This window comes from Dipteris shenzhenensis, chromosome 28, assembly GCF_047967505.1.
Source record: "Dipteris shenzhenensis isolate YYH24624 ecotype China chromosome 28, Dip_SZ_1.0, whole genome shotgun sequence".
Lineage (NCBI taxonomy): Eukaryota > Viridiplantae > Streptophyta > Polypodiopsida > Gleicheniales > Dipteridaceae > Dipteris > Dipteris shenzhenensis.
The window spans coordinates 10627228-10639283 of record NC_141623.1 but is presented as its reverse complement, the minus strand read 5'-3'; the positions used below and the strand labels follow the sequence as shown (position 1 = coordinate 10639283).

At 37.0% G+C, this 12056-nt stretch overlaps 1 protein-coding gene across 1 annotated transcript in view; it reads left to right on the top strand.

Annotated features, from left to right (window-relative positions):
• The first annotated feature begins 11878 nt into the window (after nucleotides 1–11878).
• The window catches only part of LOC147883159 (uncharacterized), a 45680-nt gene continuing 45502 nt past the window's right edge, over nucleotides 11879–12056 (top strand). The window contains exon 1 of the mRNA XM_087399977.1: nucleotides 11879–11999. The gene's annotated coding sequence lies outside the window, so the exon portion shown is untranslated. The remainder of the gene's footprint in view (nucleotides 12000–12056) is intronic.

The window sequence follows — 12056 nt, the reverse complement described above, 5'->3', positions numbered from 1 at the left end:
CATCCATATATTTGAAGTAAGGGAAGAAAGAGGTTGCCATCAAGGGGTAGTCTCACAGAATTATAAGGTCGAAATGGCATGAGAACAAACACATAGCATAGGACTAAAGAGGAAGCCAATTATCAAGATTGAGGCAAAAATGAAATCTCCATGAAGGTAAAAGCAAATCTTGATTTGATTTCTCCTTAGCCTTATAAACTTTAAATCTCTATCATTTCCAACAAAGCAAGTGCATAATAAGGGTTTGCTTGATGATGAGATATAGGATTTTTCTATCTATATGTTTTTAAACATTGAGTAAGCAAAAGAGCATGCATGTGGGAGAACAAGCTTACCAAGAGACAAAAAGATCTGCGTATACAAAATGAGTGGTGTCAAGTGATAGAGAAGCCTTGGAAAAATCAGTCCATAGGAGTTTCATGCACTCAATGAAGGTAACCTATGTAGTCATTTGTAGATAGTTTCTATCAACATCATATTATAAATTAGTGCAACAATTTACATAAATTACATGAACCACCTATCATGCACATTGCCCAAGGTAGCATAGAGGTGACCTAATCAATACCAAGGAAGACATTGCAAAATTGGGAATAGATGATAGATGCCTTCTTAAAGATATAAAAAAAGAGATCAATGAGGAGGATATATGGCCTTTACTAGATATCAAAGTAAAAGAAGCCCAAAATAATGCAAAATTTCATGTTGTGCATAGGATTATCATACAGTAGACAATAAAACCATGAGAGCATGCCTGATCAATGGGTTGCCAATGAATTTATAGTCTTTGCAGATATAAAATGCAAAAGAGACCTTACAAGGAGTAGTGGCCAAGGAGAAAGGAAACATGCCTCTTCTCAAGAGCAAGAGGATTGGAATAAAAGCAACACTAATGAAAACATTATTTCATTAATAGACCTTATAAGGAGCAATGGCCATGGAGAAAATGAAACATGTCTCTTTTAAAGAGCAAGAGAAAGAAGGTAGATTAGAATAAAAGCAACACTAATGAGAGCACACACTTCACTAATTTTGGACTTTTCTTTCATTTTTGGTAATTAAGTTTAAGACATGTTAATGTTGTAAAAATAAGAAAAACATAATGCTATGAAAGGAAAAACATTTGTACCTCATGAAGGCTTCAAGAAAGTAACAATTATGCACAAATAATAAAGGTTTTATTTCGTTAATTAGTATTACAAAAAGTACAAGTTATTAAAACTAGCATGACCATGCTCAATAACTAATATTTTACTTGTAAAACTTGCATATATCTTTTAGATTGAGTACATATTGCTTTCAAGTATCACATAATTCTCTATATGTGAAAAATCAAAAAGCAATATTAAATCCTCCTCTAAAATGTGTCATTGTCATTTAATCTTGAACGTAAAGAATAAATTTGCACACAAAAGACATCAACTCACATAGAGAAGGAGATTTGAAGCCACTTCATGCTTCCATAGATTAGAAGAGCCTTGCAACTATACATTGCATGTGTACAAGACATATTAGCTTCTTTGTTGTAGATTATTGTATGTTACAGAGTACAAAGAAATTTGGTAAAACCATGTTTCTCACTAAGTTACGGCTGAAAAGAAATAGTACATTGCCTTTCCTTGCATCATTTTGTTATAACATGACGTATTTGAGCACAAACATATTATAGCAATTCATCATCCTATATTATGTCCTTCTAAATCCTCCTTGGGGGGTGTCCCTACAAACTGTTCCATTTATGCTACATAGTACTTTAGTATTCTTATTTCTTTCTTACTAGATATTGCTTCATGTGCTTCCCATTTTTCTTAGACTTTGCTCAAGACATTATGATTGTGTCTGATAGTTACTCGAATATTGATTCATTGCTTGGGACCCATTATTTTTTTGTAAAATTAACATATCATAAATTGTTCTCCATATACTTCATCCTAGCACTTGTGCTCATACCATACTACTTTAAATGTCATGGCTCTTTACTACACTATGAATTGAATGCATGATGGATGTTATAACTTGATTGTTGTCATGAGGACGCAAGGAATCCTCCATATGTCTACAAAAAAAGTTAAAACCATGCAATAACACTCAACATAAATGTGTCTTCAAAAAGTGTCTATTACCTCTACGCCCCTACATTTTAGCTCTCGAGACTGTAATAAAAACTTGATCAATATCCTCATGTGTATATCCAACATACATAACTCTTACATTGATCCCATTGAAGATCCACGAGCACACAAACAAAACTCCTCTAGGATTTTGTCCTAGGCATGGACCCTGGACATGCAACAATAGACATTCCATGATTCCTCCAATTGGATGGCTATGCTTGACTTGCTGAGCAAGATGCGTTGTGATTGAACCCCCTCACACATCAGAGGAGCCTCACTATAAGTCCTGAACTATCCCCATCATTCACACTACTACTACTACTACTTCTACGGCTAAAGAAGAATTTACAGGGATCTACAAATAGATGCTTACAAAACATATAAGGGTTGTTAGTGTTAGTCCTGTACGAGAACACGCCTATAAGGGTAATGATCTTCACATGGAAATGAAGGAATCAAAAGTTACTAATAAACAAGATATATTAGAATCGAAGGTGGATCCAGTTCATGGCCAGATGAAGGAACCACCAGGAGCTAGAATGTGAACATGAATACATTAATGTTCTCTTGCTAGAAATTATTGGTAGGTACCTTTTGTTGCATCTACACTGTGAATTGCATGCATAATGGATGTTATAACTAGATTGTTGTCACAAGGATGCAAGGAATCAATCCATATGTCTTAAAAAAAAGTTAAAGCCATGCAATAACACTCCACATAAATGTGTCTTCAAAAAGTGTTTTCCTTGTAGCTTAGGAGGAGTGGCAAAAAGTGAGGCAAATGTTGTAATTTACTTCATACCATCTACAATAAGATGAATATATTATTTGAATGTGAAATGAGGTGCTTCTTCCAAAATGCATATTTTTGTTTTGTATCCAAAACAATTCCATGATGATATTTGAGCTTCCTTTTGTATAATTCCCTTTCCTCTAGACTAACTACAATCTCAATTGCTCATTTGAAAATCATTGTGTTCAACTGCATTTTGAAAATTTTTATCATTTTTGATTTCAACATTTGCAAAGTTGTTCTACCAAAGAGTACAAAGTATAAGAAGAAACCATGGCATGCCTATCTCCCTTAGTTTTTCTTTAATACGTATTTCTATTTAAGCCCATTAAGGTGCTTTTCATTTACCTACATATCCTAATATCAAGCAAGTCAATGAAACACATGCATTTGTTGGGTTGAGAGATAGAGCAAGTCAAAGGTATGAATGTTGAAGCAATGGATTGATGTGACTACAAGTATCAACAACACTCAAAAGTATAAGGTCCATAAGATACCCTAAGGTTATGTGCTCTAGGCATACCCCTTACCACACCCATGGTCACATGGTGTGGCACAAGGTTAAAAACCTCCACCAACTAGAGTAAAATTTGCCCTGGTTAGTGTCCTAAATGAACACCCATAGCTCTAATAAGCTAAAATATTACAAAACCCCTTGCAGCAATGTTGTGGTCAAGTATAGCCATAAGATGGGACATTAGTCACCAAAAGGCTAAAATTTCAAAAGCTTATGAAAGCCTTCAAAGTTTTCATGAGACAAAGACTTGGTGAAAATCTTTGGCACATTTTCATGTGTAAGCACACACATCATGTTGATCTCTCCTACAGAGAATGTCCCCCTAACATAGTGATAGTGAGGCATGAAACACTTCCATTGCATAACAATATTTTGAACTAAACTTGATGTTTCTCCTGAGATTGTTATTTCCTCATCAACATCATCCTCAATGCTTGTTTCACCCACATGCATGTTTCATTATGCATATATATACTAGCTTCTCATTAGTCAAAATTTGATGATTTGCATAACAATATTGATGTCTCTCCTGAGATTGGATCCATGTTGTTCAAGGGAAGTAGGATGCCAAACACATCTTGGGATCATATCTCTCACTGCTATTTGTAGGATAGAAAGATATGAGTGGGATTTTGAACAAACACCACATATTTTCTAGTGATAATCCTCCCACTAGAGGGATGATAGAATCTATAACCCTTTCTCTTTAAATTGTACCCCGCAGAAATGCACTTGACTGCTTTGCCATCTCGCTTGGTTTTGTGTTTCTTGGGCATAAGAGAATATGCTGGGAACCAAAAACATGGAAGTGGTCCACTAAGGGGTTTCTTTGCACACCAAGATTCATAAGGAGTTATTGTGTGCAAGGATTTCATGGACATTTATTGAGCACACATGATGGCCTCCAACCAAGAGCTATTGGGCAAACCTTGGCCTTTATGCATGCATTTGGCCATTTCCATGAGAGATATACTCTTCCTCTCAATGCACAAAATGAGGCATATATGGCACAATACACTGGTGAATAATGCCTCTGTCTATAAATTATGCATGAAACTCCATCGACATGTACTCCCCACCCCACCTAATATGTACAATTGTCCCAATCTTTGTTGTCGCTGAATTGTTTTTAGATTGAGAACCAAAGTGTCTAAACTTGAAAAAGACCTCAAAATTCTCTCAATGTATACACCCATGTGAAACGGGAGCATTCATTAATAAAGGTCAAAAAATACAAATATCCCCTAATAGACAGTGTCATCATATGACCCCACACATCACAATGCCAAGCTACAATTTCCTTTCATCTCTTAATGATCCATTCTTAGGCAAACAATCCTGATGTATCTTTTCAAAGATATACCCCTCACAAACAGGGCACATAGGGGCTATAATCTTTGGCATCACTGACACCATATCTTGCATTATCAAGGAGCAAGATACCAAAATTCAAATGGCCAAAATGAGCATGCCAAAGCTATGCATCTGCCACATTAGATGTAGTTGCAATTGTACAAGCATCATGTGCAACAATGTCATAGTGATCCATCCAATAATAACCATGGAATAATGAACTTGAGGAAACAATGATGTCTCCATCATTGAAATCTTGAGTTATGCACCTATCATTAAAAAAATTGACCATTAGGCATACCTTAGCAAAGGCTAAAAATGAAAATAGGTTCTTCTTAATGTCAACAACAAAAAATAAAAAATTCTTAGAGGTCCCACTATTTATTGCAGTGAGCAACACTCTACCAGGCTCCTTTCAATAGATAGGAGAAGTTGTTAGCACAAGTGAGAAGCATTCCCAAATGTGGTAAACTAACTTTGACATTATATAGTGTGCTTACTAGCACCAGGACCATAGTACCAAACATTTATGTTTGATACTAGAAGGTGTGGGAGTCAGAAAACCTTAGATGGACAAGGTTTACATAGTTGACATGTGGTGTATTGCATGCATGGCAATTCTTAGTCTATTACATGGCATTTCTACATGGCAGTAGCTTTTGGGCTTATGAAAAACTCCAAGATTCTTGCTTACTCCCCAATGTTCCTTTGCATGATGAATGGTTCCCATATTATCCAAAATAGTCGCTTGTGATCACCTTGAATCATTGCTGAGATCATGATTGTCACTAGTGCAAATTTGTTTCTCTACAATCCAAAGTGCACATAGTCTGATGGCTCATTGTAGTGGTATTGGTAGCTCAACACTCGTGCATTGTGGCTCTCCTTGCAACTTAATTTATGTTATAAATGTAAGATCCTCCAACAAGCCCTATAGGGATGAGGAAGATCCTTGATGGTGAATATTTGTAGTTATTATTACATGCAATAATAAAAGTTAGTTAGTTATTGTTCTTGGGCATTTCTTAGACTTTTGCATGTGTCTATTGCATATGTGTGTAGTGTATAAGCTAGGTTCTTTCTCATATCTACCCCCATGGCCACCTCATGCTTTGCCCATGTGTTTTCACTTTGATCTAGTCCCTTTTTTTTGTCATCCTCCCCCATCTACTTATATGGGGCGTTATAGGTGTGGAGGTGATATCCCTATGTGAACAAAGTATCTACATTTGTATACTGGTCTCTAAATCACTATGCTTTGATATCATAGTATTTTCATGGATGGTCTATAAGAACTTATGGCTCAATTCTAGTCTACTTAACAATTGGCATGGCTGTTGCATTTTCACCCTTGCATAAAATCTCTATTCTCTCTCAATTGCGATGGACTTAAAATCCAAATGTTTGTAGATGAAATATTCATCCTATAAATCTCTTTCAAACTAGCTATTGACCGGTAGCATAAAATAGTCCTTAGACAATGGTCCTTATTGTATTTGATTGGCTCCCCATAGGAGGAAGTACAGTTCACATGGGACTACCACATGCATTCCCATCATTGAAGCTACCCATGGGCCTTGTGGGAGGAGTCAAAGGCTAGGATAGTGCCCCATCATAAGCCCTATAGATAAATAAGAGAGCTAGGGCTTTTAGCCCCAACAATAGAAGAATGCTTTAAGGGACCTTGTGCAATGCATGTAGCACGTGGAATTTGGGAATGGTAGTCCCACATACAATGGTGTGAGCAAGTGGTCATTGCATATATTTCCTTAAGAGGTGGCCCTCCTTGCATCCTAGCTAGCTCTTCTGGGGTGTGGGGAGGTATGTACGGTTGGGAGGCGAGAGTGGCCTTCACCCTCACATGCGTGCAAATTTGTTCTTCAAGGGCCCTTGTGCAAAACCTGTGACACATGGACATGGGGACTATAGTCACATATACAATCTTGTGAGCAAGTGGTCCTTGAATGTAATGCCTTGAGAGATGACCTTCCTAGCATCTTAGCTAGGTCTTTTTAGGGTGTAACGAGGTATGCATGGTTAGGGGGAAGGAGAGTGGGACCCTCCATACCCTTTGCTTCACAAACAACATGGTATCAAAATAGGTGACTAGGCCTATGAACTGGACTATTGTATGGTGTGGACAATTGTATGGTGTGGACAATTGTACTATGCATGGGAAGCATAGAACATGCCTCCAAACACAACTACTTGGAGCAAGCTCTACTTTGGCAGACTATTTGGGTTGAAGAGATTCTAATGTAGGACTGTGTGCCTTCTCATGGCATTCTTTAGAAGATAATGTTGACGGTGTGAAGATGGCATATTCGTGGCAATTCTCAAGATTGGTGAATTTTTTTTTGATGGACTTGCACTTGTGTCTAGCAGGTAGCTATGGTACCTCATGATGGATGGTCACGATGGGTGGTCCAAGGGATTGGACATTTAGTTGTGAGCATGTAGACATGTGCTTTAAGGGACCTTGTACAAGGCCTATGACATGTGAACTTGGGGACTATTTTCCCATATACAATGCTACAAGCAAGTAGTCCTTCAATATAATGCCTTAAGATATGACCCTCCTTGCATCCTAGTCGTCTCTTTCGGGAATGTGACAAGGTATCATGGCTAAGGGGAAGAGGTTTTTGACCCTCTGCACCTAGTTGCTTCCTTGGCCTACCACTTAGTGGCCAATATTTATCAATGCTTATATGACATTTGTTCTAGCCTTTTTTGATGCCTATGAATTTTGTTAAAAAGCATCTTGAAGGGATGTGTTTGCTAGTGAATCCTTTAAATTTTAAGATCATATTTGATGTCTTTGTGCATAAACAAATCATTTAGTGAACTAGATAAAGTGGTTGGCTTTGCCAATTCGAATGATCAAAAGTCTCAAAAGGATCAAATTTTGTTATTTTATACAAGGAAGCACACAGCTAAGACAAAGGGATGATGGATAATCAACCTTGATGTGCTCCTCATGTGACCAATCATCAAGAAACGTTCTCAAAGATATAAAATAATCCAAAAATAAGAGGAAATCTGTTCATTGCAAAAGTCATCCATGCAAAGTGAGAGCCATGGGATTGATATATCTTGATGATGTGCTGTAAAAAACATAAAGAGTGGTTGATGATGTGCCACATGTACCATTTCTCACTCAAAAATCATTATCACCTTGTCAATGAATATGATGTCATCGAATAAAAGAGGAGTTTGCATCCAAGGGGGAGGCATAGGTTAGAAAGAAAGAAAGCTTATTGAAAGTCTTCAAAAGGCTAAAGGGTCTAGTATGAGACTTAAAGGAACTATATACAATAAAATGAATGGTGGAGCCTCTAAGTAGGCATCTAAACCCAAGATAAATACAACATAATCATAGAAAAACTAGTAAATAACATGTCGAAGATCATGGGGAGGATGGAAGCAGTGTAGAGTCATCATGGAGATGGTCCTCTAGAAACAAATGGAGGGGTCAGGGACAAGGGGATGTGTGGTGGTGTATGAGGATGTGGTCCTATAAAACCTATAATAAAGCAAATGTGGTGTGTGTGGTTTGTTATGGTCTCCTAGGTGCTGCATCAAGCAAATGCCACTCACACCCTTTAGATGTGTCTCTAGTATTATGAACATGGAGGGAAGATTCTTGAGCTTGATATGTGCATCAACCCTTTGGCAAGTCTATCTTGTCTCTTGCTCCAACAATAGTGTAACATCTAATTCGAGAATTGTAACCTCAAAATGAGAACTCCAGGAGAATCTTTCAAAGATTCCCTTCTTTTCATGTGAAATTTACATATTTTTTAAAAAGATGGCCATTTTGCACAATGTCTTTTGACAAAAGACATAAAAACCATCTTTTCTTGAAAAAATTTCAACAATGATTTGTAGAAAACAGGCATGAAAACCTTTACTTAGAATACAAAATCCACATAAAATACAATAATGTCTCAAAACCATTACAATATGGACCTATGCATCCAATGCAAATAAAAGGACCATGGCATGACATATTTCAAAAGTCTAATATGCTAGAAATTACATTGCTTCACAAATATACATGCCATTAATTCTACAAAGAACAATACTCATCCTTAGATCCTATACCTTCAAATGCACTAGAGCTAAAGCTTTGTGGGGTAAAAGTTGTAAGAGCCTTCCTCCTCCAAACTATCCACTCGAACATTCTCTACGTCAACCTAGCCAAGTTGAGATGTCACTCTCTTTCTTGCATGGCGTGTCTTGGCTTTAACTTGTGCACTGCATCCAATCAATGTCTTTGGAATCTCTTGGGATAATGTTATGTATTGTGTCGCCTTTGGCAATTACCCTACTTGTCTCAATTGAAATGCATATACCAAAATATATAACCCAATCACTCAGTCAATGATATCATCTACCAATCTCTACCTTGCTTGCTTTATGCAACCAAGCTATATGCTTGGTCAATGATATCATTGACCGAGTGAGCCAAAACCTTTGAAAGCTTTAAATTATTTGCAAAAAAAAAACTTTTTTTAGATACATATTTTAGTACTTTTGACATTATAAATGAGCTTGGAAGGCCCCAAAACCCTAAAAATGACCGCAAACATGGGTACCTTTTGATGATTTTTTGAAAAGGCTTAGAGGGAAAAGCATACGCCCATGTGCTATGTTGATGATATCATCAACCTGGCGTGCGTTTGGTCGATGATATCATCGACCAAGAACATTATCATCAACCTGGCACACATTTGGTCTATGATATCATCGATCAAGAACGTTCTTGGTCGATGATATCATCGACCAAACGCGCGCCAAGTCGATGATATCATTGACCAAACATGCACCAGGTCCATAATATCATTGACTAAGAGCCGAGTGCATGCTTTCCCATCTGGGATTTTAAAAACATCGTCAAAAGGTATCCATGTTTGCAATAGTTTTTAGGGTTTTAGGGCCTTCTAAGATCATTTCTAATATCGAAAATATGAATCTACAAAAACTTTACTTTTTTTCCTCAAATAATTTAAAGGTTTTCGCTCACTCCAATAAAAGTTTTCCATTCTTTTTATATGTGATTTAAAAAGTGGGTGAAAAGTCTCATTTGAACAATAATGAATAGAAGATGCTATTAGGTACAACAAGTTAAGATAATAAAAGTTATTTTTTGATAAAAATACAAAGGGCACGGGAACGTAAAATCTTTAAGACTTTGAGAATATAGAAAATCGAAAGATATATTGTGATATAGGGGAGGCCCTTTTAATTTATAGGCATGATGTTTGAAAAATGTATGAATTCTGTAAGTTTTTAGTTTTTGACTATGCAAAATATAGCTTTTTTCTAAAAAAGTTATAATTTTAATGAATTTCTTAGGGAATCTTAAAACGGGTACCAATGTTGAAGCTTCTAGCCTCAAGTTATATTTGTTTGAGTGTGTGAGGGTGAAAATCCCCATGACATTGTTAAGATATCATGTGAAGGAAGAAAAGGTTTTTGTAGGCTTCATGTTTTTTAAAATTCAAGGACCAATCCCTTATGATATGTCCTTGTTCTTACTTTGGGAGAAAATGGTTTAGTTGAAGATCCCCCCCTTTTTTGGTGTTCAATGTATCTTCTTTAGTATTAGGAGGCATGGGGGATAGCAATTGGTGGCATTCCTAAGTATACTCTCACAAAGCCTTATAGTTCTAAGGCCCTAATGCTATGGATATACCTCTAAGGTTGGTGTGGAAGCTTTGTTTTACTAGATTCTAAAGGAGCCTTAAAGATGAGGGCCCAAGGCATAAGACGTGCAAAGATTTAGAGGTTTTAAGGCCCTAACACTAAAGAGCTAACTACTAAGGGTGGCATGGAAGTTTTACTAGGCTCTTAAGGAACCTTAGAAATGAGGCCCGCAAGGCACAAGAGGTGGGTGGGGGTAAACATTTTTAGACAAGCATGCACCACTTTTGTCCACAAAACATGGGTGCTTTGAGCATGGCAAAAAATGCAACAAATACACAAAAAAGAGGCATGAATCCATTCATAATGTGACCATACAATTTGTATACTAGAGGGTCCAAATGCTTGTGGATGCCATATTAGTCAACAAAGAGACCTATTTGACACTCATATGTCATTTTCTAGGATACCTTGCATGTTTACATTCAAGGATAATGTGATTACTATCTATGAGTTGTGTCCCATTTGGCTAGTGAAACATGTTTTGATTGAAAGGAGAATTGTGAGTGATCTTGCACCCCTTCTCCAAAGTCCAAATAAATTTTTAACAAAAGGAGAGTATTTTCCTTTTATGATCCATTTTACCCTTGGTCCAGTTAAACTCCAATACTCTCTCTCTCTCTCTCTCAACTTTGCATATGATATTTTGAGAATCCATAGGCTTTTGAACTTGATTCTCACAAGCTCCTATGTTAGAGAGAGATTCCAATCTCTATGTGAGACATAGGGCTTCTAAATAGCCATGCATCTTCATGTGCAACTCTTATTTCTATGAGTTAGCATCTCCTCATTTGTGTCTTTATGTATAATGTATTTGCGAATGTTGAACATACCATGTTATATCATTTTATGTGTACTTTAATGATAGTGCCTTACACCAGCTATGTGTACTCTAAGGGTGATGAACATTTTCTTGTCTTTCAAACTAAGATCCACTAATTTGTCACCACAAGATTCTCCAGTTTCCCAACCTCGACACTTGTGACTCCCTAATCTTGTGAAACTTGCCATGAACCTTTCCTGAGCATGATTCAAGCCTTTGTATGCCCAAAAGCGAACAACCCAAGTACCCAAAAAAAATAAAATATTGCCAACCTTGATCATTTTAAACTGATATTGCTCTACCTAATTTGGGACAGACCCACAATTGAGATACAACGTAGTAGTCTTAGATTGGTTGATCTTGAGACGTAATAGTATAGCAAATTTGTGGTAAATCTCCATCAACTTATCTAGATTAGTCGAGTCAGCTAGTAGCAAATTAGAGATGTCATCGGCAAACAATTGTGACATGAAGGAAGAGAAATTAGGAAGAGGTTCTCCATGTACGGAAGCAATAGAAGCGTGATGCTCAATCTAGTGCCATAGGGACTCCATCTTGAAACTGCAAATAGAGGTGCTGCTAACGAGCAACTTCAAGCGCTTTGGCAGTTTCACAGTAATACCTGTTGATAGAGATTGTATAGCGCTTTTGGGAAGGGAGTTTTAACCACGCTACGAAATCCTTCTCAAAACGGTAAGAGTTTATGGTCTCGTTCTCCGCTTCAGCTTGTCCTCTGTAAGGAGTACCTTC